Source organism: Grampus griseus (assembly GCF_964374135.1).
Source record: "Grampus griseus genome assembly, chromosome: 9".
Taxonomy (NCBI): domain Eukaryota; kingdom Metazoa; phylum Chordata; class Mammalia; order Artiodactyla; family Delphinidae; genus Grampus; species Grampus griseus.
The window spans coordinates 92,179,371-92,194,764 of NC_139003.1; the positions used below are offsets into that span (position 1 = coordinate 92,179,371).

Sequence of the window (15,394 nt, forward strand, 5' to 3'; positions counted from 1 at the left end):
GAAAAAAGAAAAAAACTGACAGATATGATTAATTCAGGGCTCTTAAGATCAGGAAGTGATACTGGTTCTTATAAGAGGGAGGAGGCAGGAGGGGCAGAGTCAGAGAGGAGATATGAAGCAGAGGCTGAAGTGCTGCGATTGCTGACTGAAGACAAGAGGGCCATGAGCCCAGGAATGTGAGCTGGAAAAGGCGAAGAATAGGATTCTCCCCTAGAGCCTCCAGAAGGAACACAGTGCTGCCAAACCATGTTAGACTTATGACCTCCAGAACTGTAAAATAATGTATTTACTTTTGGTTTAAGCCACTAAATTTCTAGTAAGTTGTTACGGCAGCAATAGGAAACGAATACAGTTACTTAGACAATAAGGTCTAAGAATGTTAAATAAGAAAAAGTAAAACATGGTAAGACATGAATTATAGAAAACTTACCGTCTATTGACAAAGGTAGTTCAAACTGAAGGAATAAATCAATCTGAGTTAGAAAGGGATGATAATTTCATGTACTTATGTCTCCTTATTATCATTAGGACAGGGTTAGGTAACTTAAGAATAGCTATACATGAGTCAGTGCTTAGCCATATTCTAATACTCTTTATCCTGTGTACTTTTCATTCCCCTTCCTCCCCCTTTTTTTTTTTCCCCATTTCTCTGTGTATCTTTTCTTCCTGTTACTGATGCACTGTTGGGATAGCTGCCTGGCTCCCGGTCCAGTGATTCTATCATATCCTAGAAGGTCCCTGTATCAGTCAGCGTTCTCCAGAGAAACAGAACCAATCTTATATAGAGAGATTTATTTTAATGAATTGGCTCACATGATTGTGGGGCTGGCAAGCCCCAGATCCACAGATCCATCGGGCAGGCTGTAAACTCAGCAGGAGGTGACACTGCAGACTTGAGACAGAATTTCCTCTTTGCCAGGAAACCTGGTTTGCTCTTAAGGCCTTCAACTGATTGGATGAAGCCCACCCACATTATCAAGAGTAATCTCTTTTACTTAAAATCAACTGATTGCAGATGTTAACTACATCTACAAAATGCCTTCACAGCGACACCTAGAATAGAGTTTAATTAAATAATTAAATACTATAGTGTAGCCAGGTTAACACATAAAATTAACGATCAGAGCCCCCAGCTCTTAAGAGGTGGGTAGCACGCACCATGTTTGTTCTGACCCTTACTTACAGATGGCTGGCTGGTTCAAGGGTGGACACACCATTCCCACTAGACCATTCAGAGGTCTTGCCTAAGACTTACTAAGGAAACTAGAAAAAAGAACATATTTGGCCCTCTCTGGTGTGATGTGAGGATTGGAAGACGTCAGTGGCCATATGAACAGTCAGTCATTCTGTACTGGAAGAGCGTGAAACCAACCTACAGAAACAGAGACCAGATTTGGAAAAAGAGTCACCTACAGTAGTCAGGGAAGGTGTGCAAAGGCTTGCTGGATAAAGGGACATCAAAGTTATGACGTGACAAAAGAGTAAGAAGTAGTGATGGGCAGTTGCTATGTGAAAGTCTGATGTGATGTGAGAGATGAACAAAGGGGAAGTTGGAGGTTGAGGGGGAGGCATGGAGAGATTTTCCCCAGGCAGAAGAAACACAGGGATAAGAACACAGAGAGAGGTGATATTGGATGTTACACATTAATCCCCTCCCACCCCATCATCCACTTTTTCTAGGCTGAACTGGGATTGCAGTATATCCACTGATAAAAATGTGAAGCTGTTATCACATAACAGCATTAACTGCCCACTAGCAGCTTAACTTCAGAGCAATGCCATCTTTGTACAACAGTGTTTATAAAATTATTTGAATAGTTTACTTCATTTGAACTTAATATTTTATAAAAATTAATGAAAAAATGAGTGCTGCTATTAACAACAGTATAATTTAGACAAAGACAAAAAAAACCATCAGATTTGCCTAAAGTTGTGAACCTTTAGCCCAGTTCAGATGTTCATTGGACTTGAAGTTGACTGCCTGTGAGTTCAAATGTGAAGGAAAAAAACTATATTAAAGCACATTTAGGAAATACTGGAAATTTATCCTCGACCACTGTATCTAAAACATATTATAAACCACAATGACAAAGGAAATGGAGAGACTGTTAAAATTATGAATTGATAATTACCATCCATAAGTATTCCAATGATCCAAACACAGAAAGAATGTGGTATAAATGGGAATACAAATGCAACTTACTAAAGAATCTGTTATCAGGAAAAGCTAGAATTCAAATTTCTCTCAGTAATTTTCCAAAGATTGTGACATTAGCAAAAATGATCAATACCTTGCAAATACATATAACCAACTTTTGTCTACCAAATGTCACCACAAATGAGTGAGAGAATTAGAATGTGAGTTAAATTAATCATATTTAATGTTTAATCTATGTTTTAAGTATATACATATGACAGGTGTTTAAAAACTAAAATCTATGTACTAAAAACTAAATCTATATACTGGATTTACTATACTATAGTATACTTATATAATCTATATATAGTAATCTATATACTAAATCTATATATTATAAAACTAAAATTTATATTGGGAATTTTATACTATTTATATTATAATCTTAAAAACCTGGTATAATATGTCTTAACTTTTGCTTATTTAACATTCATACTTTTTTTTGCAAAGCAGGCAGCTACTTATATTCTTGGAGCTAGAGCTGTGTGCATGAGTGTGTGTGTGGGGGGGCGGTGAGGGGAAAACAGTAAGTGATCAGAGATGAGACTACAGAGATAAGCAGACATTAGATTGCATAAAGCTGCATAAGACACATAAAGGAATTCAGACTATCCTGAGATTAATGGAAGTGTTGAAGGAGTTTAGGCAGAGGAATTATATGACATATTCGCCTTCAGAAGATCATGATGGTTGCAATGGGAAGAATGGATTTGGGTGGGGTGGGGTGGAGACTGAACCTGTTTGATCTGTACTGCAATTATAATAAGCAGGTAATAATGCCTTGGATTAGGGAAGTGGCAGTAGAAATGGAGTGGATTCCCAGAGGTGGGCTGGTAAGCCAGTTCTCTGGGGTGGGGGCGGAGGGGGTGTGGATAGCCCTGATTTATAATGCTTGCCAATTTCCATGGTGTAATTACTTCCACCTTGGCTGGTTGGGAAGAGATGTACACACTGGGAATGGGTACCTCATAAGCCAGTGTGAGCTGGCCCTAGTTCCCCATGGCACATTACCTTTATACAGAAGTGAGAAAACTGTTCATTTCTCCAGACAGAATTCTTTTTTGCAAATTTTCACAGTTGTGTCAATACCGCCACCTGTTCAACTGATATTGAGAAGATAGGAATCATTTTATAACTAACAATAAAGAATACTGGTGTTCTGCTGCTAACAAAACCCCAAAATGTAATGGCTTCAAAGACTATTTTACATCTGTGACTCTATTTCTGTTTTTAAATAAGTTATGGTTACCAGGGGGGAAGGGATAAATTGGGAGATTGGGATTGACACATACACACTACTATATATAAAATAGATAACTAATAAGGACCTACTGTATAGCACAGGGAACTCTACTCAATACTCTGTAATGACCTATATGGGAAAGGAATCTTAAAAAGAGTGGATATATGTATATGCATAACTGATTCACTTTACTGTACAGCAGAAACTAACACAACATTGTAAATCAACTATACTTCAATAAAAAAGTTTTTTAAAAAGGCAACTTCAAAATAAAAAAAAAGAAGAAGAAATGGAGTGGAATGGATGATTTGAGATGTGCTAAGGAGGAAGTTTTAACAGAGCCTGATGATGGAATGGATGTTGAGGAAAAGAGAAAATTCAAAGTAAACATGTAGATTTCTGGCTTCCGCCTTTGGGTGGGTGATTGCATCAGCTCAGTTCGGACATGCTGTGTTTGAGTTAGTTTCCTAAAAAACATCCAAGAGGTATCAACTAGGGAATTGAATACATAGGTTTCAAGCTTAGGAGTGAGTTCATGTCTAGAAGTCATCAACCTATAGAAATAAAACCATGGCATAGATGAGATAATCCAAGAGGAATGTGTAGACTAGACTAGAGTGATAGAGCCTTAGAGTTCCTTGAAATGGCAGTATTTAAGCAAAGACAGCAGTGTCCAAAGGACATTATGAGTGGCCAGAAAGGAAACAAACATTAAGTGTGGTTTTCCAGAAGCTGAGAGAAGAGATTGTTTCAAAAAGGAACGAACAGTCAACAACTTCAAATGCTGTTGAAACATTAAGAACTAAGGGATATCTTATAATAGGGATGATATTGGTGACTTTATTGCGTCATTTCACAGCAGTGTTGGGAATGAAAGCCTGACTACCTACGACTGAGGAATAACTTGGAGGTGAGGAAGTGGAGATAGCAAGCACAGAAAATTCTTTGAAAATTTTTCTCTAGTGAAAGGAAGGAGAATTTGGGTAGAAGCCAGAGGGAGAGAGGATATGTATGAGGGAGACACTTTAAACAAATAAGAATGCTAATGGCAAGGAACCAGTAGAGTGAGGTTGAAGACACAACAAAAAGAGAGTAATTGATGGAGCAAGGTCCTCAAGTAGACAGGAGGAGCTGAGATCCAGAATCCAGACGGAACGATGGCTTTCTGTTGTGAAAAGAATGAAGGAAGGGATGGTCATAGTTCAAAAGTTATAGGTTTGATTATAATAACTAATATATAGTTCTCACATAAGTTTTAATTATTACAACACAGTATAAGTATTTTAAAATGTAGACAATAAGATTTTTCAAAGGTAGTGAGAATAATCAGGGACTATCTAAGTATTGCTATTAAAATCAATTAATTAAAAGCCTAAGTTTAAGTACTAATATTATTTAATAAAAAGATGTGATTTAGGGCTTCCCTGGTGGCGCAGTGGGTGAGAGTCCGCCTGCCGATGCAGGGGACACGGGATCATGCCCCGGTCTGGGAGGATCCCACGTGCCGCGGAGCAGCTAGGCCCGTGAGCCATGGCCACTGAGCCTGCACGTCTGGAGCCTGTGCTCTGCAACGGGAGAGGCCACAACAGTGAGAGGCCCGCGTACCGCAAAAAAAAAAAAAAAAAAAGATGTGATTTATAATCTAAAATAAATAAATAATAAAATTTAGACAATAATATAATTAACAATTACTTATTAATACTATTTTCTCTAACTCCCCAAGACTCAAAACATCTAGATTTATGGGACCTAGCCAGACATTCCTTCTTTTGTAAGGTGCTTGAGACATTTGAAATATAGTAAATATTTAATAAATGCTAATTTAATTCCCTTTCCTTGACTGACTCTGGACTCAAATAGTCAGCTGCTTCCCTACTGATGGCATCTAATTCTTCCTTCTGGTTTCTCAGATCTGGTACTTTCTGGTCTAATCCTTGCTACCTACCAGAGTCCTCCTGACTTTATAAATACCTTCTGTTCTAGTCTATCCCTACCTCTACACTTTTCCAGGACAAATCAATTCATTTATGATAGAGTAATTCATTTTAATGAAGTATATTAAAGACTAAATTTGTATTCTACATGAAGGTATGAAGGTATTCTGTGTATGTGTACACACACACGCAAAAATCAGGAGCCACTAGAAATCGATGCTGGGTATGTGGTGATTCCTCTGAAAAATAATACAACTTATAAAATGAACAAAACTGAAATGGATATCAATTTTCACAATGATAGATTCTGACCAAAGGCATATTTTCACAGACTTTATCAAAATGTATCAAACAGCCCTTTAAAATATCAAAGTGGCTTCTTCATTTACTGGTGATGAAAATGTACAATTTTATTTATAGTTAATAAGTATAAAAACTTATTCAAGGTTGAAAGACTCTGAAGAAACCTGTAGAGAGGTAAGGAAATTAGATAGAACCAAGCATATCTATTACCTCATTCAAGGGAAATATTTCATTTGGATGATCAATCCAGGCAGACAATGGCTTCTGAAAAATGAATACTTGATTTCATAGCAGTAAAAATCAATTTTGGAGCTAGTTCAGTGATAGAAGGACAATGTAAAATACATCATCCCATGCACCTTAACTATATCTTAAATAAAATAATATAAGAATACTACACAGCTGCAAATCCAAAACTTCATTTAATAAGTATATTATTAACACTTCTCTTAATGTCAAAAAGATGAAAAGAAACAACATAGAAATATTTTCAGCTATACAAATTCAGGGTTTCCAAGACAAAAAAAAAAAAAAAAATACTGAGGATGCCACTGTTATTTACATACAGTTTTTTTTCTACATAGAAAATGTTTATATCTAATTCAATTTCACTTTAACCCTGGGCAAAGTGAACGCTGTAATTAGACAACAGCATTCACTTAACATTTAACCTATTCATTTAACATTTATCACTTACATGTACTTGCCATGTGCCAGATATTATTCTAAGTTCACTAAGATATTAGCTCTTTTAATCTTAAAACCATGTAACAGAACATGGTAAAAAGTTTTAATTGAAATTGCTGTTTTTTCTCCACTTTTCCATCCTACCCCATCATATGTAATCAGTAAAAGAACAGCAAAAGTCCAGTGAAAAGCATTTAACTTGGACTTACAAGATTTGAGTTCATTTCTGGCTCTATTTAGGGTTCTGTGTGGCATTGGATAAGTTACTGAAACCAGAACCTCCCAAACCTAACTGATGATCAGAATTTGAAGGAGGGTGTTATAGCTACAAATATAACTCTTTATATTTGTTATATTTTTCAATTTATATACATATAAGGCTTCACCCAAGACTTTCTAATTGACTTTGTTTAGAGTGGGACTCAAGAATCTGAATTTCCTTTAAAGCTTTACACATCTTCCTCAACTTATGATGGGGTTATGTCTCAATAAATCCATCATAAATTGAAAATATTGTAAGTCAAAAATGCATTTAATACTCCTAATCTACTGAACATCACAGCCGAGCCAAGCCTACTTTAAATGTGCTCAGAACACTTACACTAGCCTACAGATGGACAAAATCATCTAACACAAAAAACTGCTTTGTAATAAAGTACTGACTATCTCATGTAATTTAGTGAATACTGTTCTACAAAGGCACAAGTGAATGGTTGTCTGGGTGCAGCGTGGTTGGAAGTGTATTGGACTGGGAGCTGGCATTTCATCAAGAGAGAAAGAGAGGTGCCCTCTATATGAGGTTGGGGAGCGGCAGAGTCGGCCTTTTCCGCCCGCTCCCCCCTCCCCCGAGCGCCATTCCGGCTGCACCGCGCTCGCTCTGAGCTCCATGCTCCTAAGCTAGTGCCACCGTTGTCTCCCTCCAGTCGCCATCATGATCATCTACCGGGATCTCATCAGCCATGATGAGATGTTCTCTGACATCTACAAGATCCGGGAGGTCGCGGACGGGCTGTGTCTGGAGGTGGAGGGGAAGATGGTCAGTAGGACAGGGGGTAACATTGATGACTAGCTCATTGGTGGAAATGTCTCCGCTGAAGGCCCCGAGGGCGAAGGTGCCGAAAGCACAGTAATCACTGGTGTGGATATTGTCATGAACCATCACTTGCAGGAAACCAGCTTCACAAAAGAAGCCTACAAGAAGTACATCAAAGATTACATGAAGTCAATCAAAGGGAAGCTTGAAGAACAGAGACCAGAAAGAGGAAAACCTTTTATGACAGGGGCTGCAGAACGAATCAAGAATATCCTTGCTAATTTCAAAAACTATCAGTTCTTTATTGGTGAAAACATGAATCCAGATGGCATGGTTGCTCTGCTGGATTACCGTGAGGATGGTGTGACCCCATATATAATTTTCTTTAAGGATGGCCTAGAAATGGAAAAATGTTAACAAATTTGGCTGTTTGGATCTATCACCTGCTCGCCATAACTGGCTGGCTGCTGCTTTTCATCCACACAACACCAGGACTTAGATGAATGGGACTGATGTCATCTGGAGTTCTTCGTTTTGATGTTGATTTGTTTGGAGCGGAGGGATTGTTTTTGAGGAAAAAAAAAAAACGTGTCATGTAGGTTGTCTAAAAATAAAATGCATTTAAACTCAAAAAAAAAAAAAGAGAGAGAGAGAAAGAGAGAGAGGGAGAATCGTGCCCATATGGCTAGCCCAGGAAAAGTTCAAAATTCAAAACTCGAAGCATGGTTTCCACTGAACGAGTATTGCTTTCATACCATCGTAAAGTCAGGGACTGTCTGTACAAATTCTGGTGAGCAGCAATACTTGGGAACCATTGATCTAGTAGTCTTATCCTTTAATCCCAACAGAAAAAGTATGGAAATATGTGGTTCACAAGAGTGGACATGAAGGGCAGGATTGTAAAGCCTAAATGTCAGAACTCCATTCTTTACACGTTCTCACTACAGTGGCCACAACAAAAGGGCCATCTAGAATATTTAAGTCCAAACAGAAACATTAGGAATGGTATCATACAAGTGACTGTCACTTACAGCACCTATGTAAACCTACCGCTTTAGGCCTGATGGCAATAAAATGAAGCAGGAAATGGAGGCAATGGTCTCACTGATTTCAATTATAAAACAAAACAAAACAAATTATCTTTACCTGGATGTGCAGAAAATGGCCACACACACACACATATTCACACACCTAAAAGTTTCCAAGGTGATTTTTTTCCCCCTTAAAGTATTCAACTAATCATCACAATATACTTTTTATTTTCATCCCTAAAATATTTTGAGTACTAATGCCTGACACCATGAACATGAATAAAAGTAAGTGCCTGTCTTCAAGGCGATAGACACAGCCATAAACATAAGAACAGCAGTTTAAGTTTTAAAAACTTAAGTTTGGCTGAATTTTACAGATTCTACAGGCAATCAATCATAAGCCAGAAATGCTCATATTATAAATATGTTCTGGCATAACTGTCATATCAAGCTGGTAACCATCATATAAAGAACTAGAAGGAACAGTAATTTGAGAGCTTCAGGATAAGAGATGTGAGTTTGACTCTGCTACTTGACAATTTGTAGCAAGACTTTTCAGCCCTTAGGCAAGTCTTTAAGCCCTCTGAACCTATTTTTTTGAACAATGCATGTCTTATAAAGTTGTTGTGAAAATAAAATCAAATAATACAAATGTTAATGTACCATGGGTATTACGGACAATGCTTATAACTCTACTAGTAATAAAACATGTATTTCAAGTAGTTTAGAGATAAATTGCTAATAACCAACTACTTTCTCATCTGGCCCCCAATACATCTAGGAGCCTTTTGTTGTTACCAGTTACTACTATATGTGTAGCTTTTGTACACTGATATGTTTATAAATTGGTATATGATAAGCACATATATAAAAATAAATGTGTACATTATATAGCCATGAATATATTTAAATGTGTTTATATATGCATACACCTTTCAAAAGAGAAATACTGAAGAAACCAATCTAAGAGGCAAAATTTCATCTACTTTAGGGATAGACACTGGACAAAACCTCAGAGGACTATGTATTTTATTTTGTATTTCTGATTAAACAATGATGAGAATGACAGAAGAGTTATAGGAATGCTCACCTTCATGCTACAGACAAACATGTAACTGCATGCTAAGTCTTATTATTCTATGGGGACGTGAGTAATGCTTTAATGCAAAATTCCAGTTAAATGACTGTAGTAGACTAATCATTAATTCTAAAACATGATTCTGACAAAAGCATACCTATCTCATACGTCTCCCCAATGTATATATTAGCTATAAGTAGCAGAAAACATAAGAATTGTAGTTACTAAAACTCTTCTCCTCTTACTTTTTACTCATACCATGTTAGTACATAAGGTTGGTTTATAAATAATAATTAACAATAAGGTCAATAAGAAACCTAAGTGTGTGTGTGTGTGTGTGTGTGTGTGTGTGTATTTATTATTATCATTAAAAAAATTTTTTTGGCAACAACACACAGCTCGTGGGATCTTAGTGCCCCAACAAGCGATCTAACCTGGGTCCATAGCAGTGAAAGTGTATTTTAACCACTGGACTGTCAGTGAATTCCCAAATCTAAGTATATTTTAAACCAGAACCTTTCATGTTCTTTGAGGTGCCCAGGCAGGAAATTTTGAAATGCTCATCAGTTCTACTGGATACTAGTGCTAATTATTAATAATATATACTTAAAATTATGCCCTTTCATCCAAGTACCTCAAAGAGCTTTTAAAGCATTAATTTGTTATTTATCTCTGAGAGGCAGGCTGGTAGAAAGTTATTATAATCTCTATTTTATAGTCAAAGAAACTAGGGCATAGAGAGGTTAAATGACTTTGCTTGGGTCATATGGTGAAAAGAACTTTGGGACTCAAGATCATTGCTCTCATTTCTAGTTCAGTATATTATCCATTACATGGTTGGTCAATACACCTAAATGTAATTTTATTCTAGGAAAATTGAGAATAAATGTATTTGAATAATCTAAGAACTAAAGGTGAGAGTTCCTCATTTTTTGTGTTCAAAAAATCCTGCTATACAGGAATATAGAATAACAACTAATAATTAGTCTTTGGTTTGCCACTGTACCTATTATTTATAGGGCTTTTGCTATATGTGGCTTTCTGAAGCTTCTGCTCGAAAATGATCCATTCTATTTCTGACTGCTTTAAGCTAGGTTAGCATGGCTGTGAACAAACAAGAATCAGCTGAGACAGGCTGGCTAACGAGCTTGAGGTTGTCTTTCATTGCGTTCCCCTTGCTCACTCTTAAAGCTATCCTCCTCCTAGCTCTCCATTCAACAGGTATATCCTCAATCCTCCATCTGTGGCTAGTTTAACTAACCTGTCTTGTCAATGATTAAATTTTAAAAATTTTAATTAAGGTAACAATGATTTTATGATGCTATACTAGTTATACTTTTGTCATATTCAGTTTCTTGTAAGCCTAAACTTTACGGCCCTTAGAAGAAATATAGTCCTTAGAAGACCATTATGCATATATCACCACATGGGGATTTTTTTCAATGTAATATTTCAGCATTTTTCCCAAGAAAAATTAGGGAGAAAGGAGAAGTGGCTTTGAATCTGTGCTCAATAAAGTGAGACTGCAGTTGGCTCGGGTGTGGTAATACAAGCCTGTGGTGTTTGTAACTTCATATCCCATCCTACCCAGAGCTGTAGACCCACACAGCAACTGCCATTAGACACCACCATCGGTACATAAAACACGTCAGGTCCAAAATGGCACTCATTTTCTGCCCCAACCCCATCCCAATCCTTATTTCATTTGGTAAAATACACCTTTATCCTCCCCCAAAAGCAGAACATCAGTATTGTCACTTCCATTCTTTTATCCAGCAAGCACCTGCTTCCCAAGAATCTATCATCATAACTAGTTGACTTGGCATCCTGAACATTTTAGGAATCAATCTTCTTCGGATACTCACTGCCACTCACATTATGGTTATCCTTTCTCTTGATTTCTGTAATGGCTCCTTGTCTGCAAGCTCTCTGCTTACCCTGCCCCTCCCCTCAACTAACCTGTCCTCCACCAACAGCTTAAATTGTCAGTCTGTCCAGGGTCATTCCTCTATTCATGGCCTCACCACGGCATGAAAGACAGTTCATGTTTGACTCCTGACTGCTTCTTCAGCTTCATCTTTTTCAGCTGCCCAGCCTTGAACTTTTAAGTCCTGTAATTACTACTCAGACTTCTCAATAGTCTTTATTTGTTCCTTTGTTTCATGTCCTTTTTGTCAGGATCTCGATGTGCTGTAAAATCCCTTTTTGGTGCTGTAAAACCCCTGTTTATCTTGAAAATCTGACAGTTTTAGTAAACTCATCCATTCCTTTCTCTGTATACCTTGATATGCCATACTTCCAACCGTAATTATTTGCTTCCATTACTCTGGGCATCCCTTGAATGGACTGTGTCAAGCAATGAGTGTTGCTACTCAGGTGCGAGGTGGGGAGGGAAGAGGATAAGGGAAGAAATGTCTAGAGTTAAGAGGGGAGCTGTTAACGCATGTTAGTCTAACGATCGATTTCGAACCTATGGAAGGATTAAATAAAGCAAACGATTTAGTGGAAATACTTCCAATTTAGGCTCCCAAATCACAGGATGGGGCCGCGGGATGATCTCAGTGCCACACCAGACATCAGACCCACTGTGTCGTAGTGGGTTCGAGAATCCTCAGAAAAGGATCCCCGACTATCCGCGGATGCGAGTCCTCCCGGGATCAGCTGTTAGACAGGAGGCCCAGGGCGGCCACCGAGACCCTCCAGCCAGGGCAGGCGACTGACCCGTCTCCAGGGATTCAGCCCGCGACGAGCCACGTCGCCGGTTCCACTCGGGAAAATCCCGGCCACAGGACGGAGTGGCCTAGGACGCCCCGGGAGAAGAGGCCGCCCCCTGGAAGCAAGATGGCGGCTTCCGCTCTACCCCTCCTTCCCCAAGAACCCCCTCCTGGTCCCCAGAAGAGAGACAAGGACGTCGTGGCGCCGGCGCCGAGATCCGGGAAACTCTGCGAGGCCCGCGGCCCCTCCCGGGCCCCGGGGAGGTGACTTCCCCTCGCCGGGCGCAGAGACCGGGGGTGGGGTCGCCCGAGAGGCAATGCAGCCCGCCCTCAGCGCGCGGAGGGTGGACACCAGCAGGCCCGCTCCCTCCGGCCATTGTTCTCCAGCCCCGGCCCCCACATCCTCCTCTCAGCCCGCGGACAGGAAGTTGCTTCCCCTCAGACTCCGCCCCGCTCCCAGCGCCCCGGAAGTGATCTGCGGCTGCTGCTGCAAAGCGGCCAGCAGGAGGGTGGATCTCCAGAGAGCGGGGCGCCCCGAGCCCTCCTCCGCCTCCTCCTGCCGCCCAGACTCCACCGCCTCCTGTCGGACTCCTCCTTCTGCCGCTCCCGGCGCGGAGCCTCCTGGACGACAAGGGCCGAGCACTCTCCAGCTGGAGCCAGCTCAGCCGCGGCTTCCGGAGCCCGCGGGGCGGTGAACCGGCTTGCGGTGCAGGTGAGCTATGCCCGCCCGGGCTGCCCGGGGAGGGGCTGGGGCCGCCGGGGCGGCGGCGGGGGTGTGTCTGGGCGGCGGCGGGCCGAGGCCCAGGCGCCGGGCCCGGACGCCGAAATTGCACCTCCTGCGTGCTCCCCGGGAACCAGCTGCGGGACGAGCCCGGGCTGGAATCCGGGGCGCCGGGTTCGCCGCTGTGCGAGCGAGTGCACTCCCGAGAGCGGACAGTTGCGGCGAGGTCTCCCGACCCCGGCACCCCGTCGAGCTGGCCTCGTCGGAAGGTCACCCCGCATCTCTGTCCCGCCGCGCCGAGGTCCCCGCCTGGGCGGTGCCCGCAACCTGGGGGGACCGGTCGCCGCAGTCCCCGCGCCTCACTCCGCCCCTCTCCCCTCCTTTCCTTTCTTTTACTCCTTGTCTGTGTGCGAGCAGTTGCTTTTTAAGCGTCTCGGTTAGGGTTTTGTGCCAGTTAAAGGAATAGCTGTTTCAGGTGGAAGTCATTAGATGGTCCGCACTGAACTGAATAGCCGGCCCTGGGCTCTTGCACAGATTTAGCCAATAATCGGGAATCAAGCCTCTGAAACGCGGACGAGAATATGGATATTTTGAGTGAGGGAGGTGTTTCTTCCGTGGTTCGTTCCTGAAGGTTTTCCAGAAGTGGAAGATGTGATTTGTGTGCTTTAGGCAAGGGATATGTGTGTAAGTGGGCGGGGGTGACGGCGCAGAGAGGTGGCAGTGTTGTTTCAAGGTTTAGGGAGAATTAGGGAGTTGACTGGCCTTTTCTCGGAAACCTGAATGTCCAGACTTGCGAGAGCTCATCCAAGTGTCATTGAGGTTGTATGAGAACTACAGGGCCACGCCCTGCCTGTCAAGCTGAAAAGCACCTAATTTACGAATTGTGTTTGGGGGCCGCGGGGAGGGGGACAGGGCGGGAGATCATTATAAAATATGTGTCATGAGTTAATTCTTGTCCTGGAAGTAAATTACAAGTTTAATCATGCTTCAAAAAGTATATACTAAATGTCGTTAGTGAACTCAGTTTTCACCAAAGGTATTCCTTTTAGCTTATGTTTACTAATGTATTTAAATATGTCTTATTCGCTTATGTTTCTGTCTCTATTAATGCAATATTATTATAAAATGACTCCTGTGACTCTGAAAACATTATTTTTAGATTACAAATTTCTTCAGGGCAGGAGCCATGTCTTACTCATCCCTGTGTTTCCATGCGATGTGGCCAGAACATAGAAGTTATTCACACAGCTCTTCAGTGAATGAATGAATGTGTAGGTGATCTCACAGTTGCCTTCCAGTAGTCATTTATTTGGGGGGGGGGTGGGAGGGCTAAGGTTTTTTTGTTTGTGTTTTTGTTTCAGTTTGGATGCAGATTTTGCTTTGTCTTTCTGTTCTTTAGCACGGTCAAAGGACAAATCAAGAAGAATCCTTTGCCATCCTTCCAAAAGTAAACTCCCCTGAAAGATTAAAATTATATTTGGGGTATTGTGATTGGGCATTATAATAACTTATATTCCAGTGTTAAATGTTTACTACTTGAGCTTTTTTGCCCAGGGTTATCAAGAAGAGATTTCCTGGTGATAGGAAGTTTGTGTTTGGAGTTGATAACCATACCCTATCTTAATCAAATAGAGGAAATTGGGAGTTACCACTGTTGAGATAACGTGGTACATTGCAGAATTGCTTATAGTGGCTCATTTTTTTCCATGGGTACATGAAGTCCTTTGACATCCTCTTATGACCTTGACGCGATTTACCAGTAGCCACTTTAACACTTTTTTCCAGAGATCCAGGTGCTGTTCTCCAGTGTGTCTGCTGAGTGTGCAGTCATCTGTATCAATTATTTTGAAGTAATTTCTTCATACAACACTTTCTTTGCAGTTAATTCTTCATACAACTCTTTTTCAGGGAAAAGGGGCTAATTACAGGAAAGAAACTTGTCTACCATTTGTGTGGGGAGATAATTTTTGTCTATAGATGGTTGGGTTATTTTCACTGTAGTGAGGTTCAAATAAAAAAGTGCTGATATCTTCTTTCGTCTCCGAATGTCTGGTCCTACACTGGTTTTCCAAGCTCAGCTTCTACAGAACATAGATAATTATGTACCAGTATCACTTCTTGTGTATGTATGTGTCAGTGTAATATGCATTTGTACATGGGTTGCGAAGACAATCACTTTTAAAATACTGGAATAAGAGGCTGTGAATATTAATGGGGAAAAAGATTATGATTTTGAGGAAGTAGGGAGACAGTTCATGGTTTTCACTGTTTTATAAAATGTTTTAATTTTAGACACTAGGGAGAGTAAAGCCTGTAATTTCTTATCTCAGTGACGTAACCACTATACAGAGGTCAGATTTCCCTTATTTCAACAACTCTCTTGGTAATAACAGTCCTCCTACATTGATTTCCTGCCAAGCACTGTGATAAGAGTTTATAATTTTTAATCTCCA

General features: G+C 40.5%; 1 protein-coding gene and 1 pseudogene across 3 annotated transcripts in view; both read left to right on the forward strand.

Moving 5' to 3' along the window:
* The first annotated feature begins 7,136 nt into the window (after positions 1-7,136).
* Positions 7,137-7,975, forward strand: LOC309827556 (translationally-controlled tumor protein-like; annotated as a pseudogene). Its single transcript has one exon. The product of its transcript is annotated as a translationally-controlled tumor protein-like (transcript).
* A 4,766-nt stretch (positions 7,976-12,741) lies between these two features.
* RALA (RAS like proto-oncogene A) overlaps positions 12,742-15,394 on the forward strand; it is a 76,683-nt gene continuing 74,030 nt past the window's right edge. For both annotated transcript variants that reach the window (XM_082662263.1, XM_082662264.1), the window contains exon 1: positions 12,742-12,932. The gene's annotated coding sequence lies outside the window, so the exon portion shown is untranslated. The remainder of the gene's footprint in view (positions 12,933-15,394) is intronic.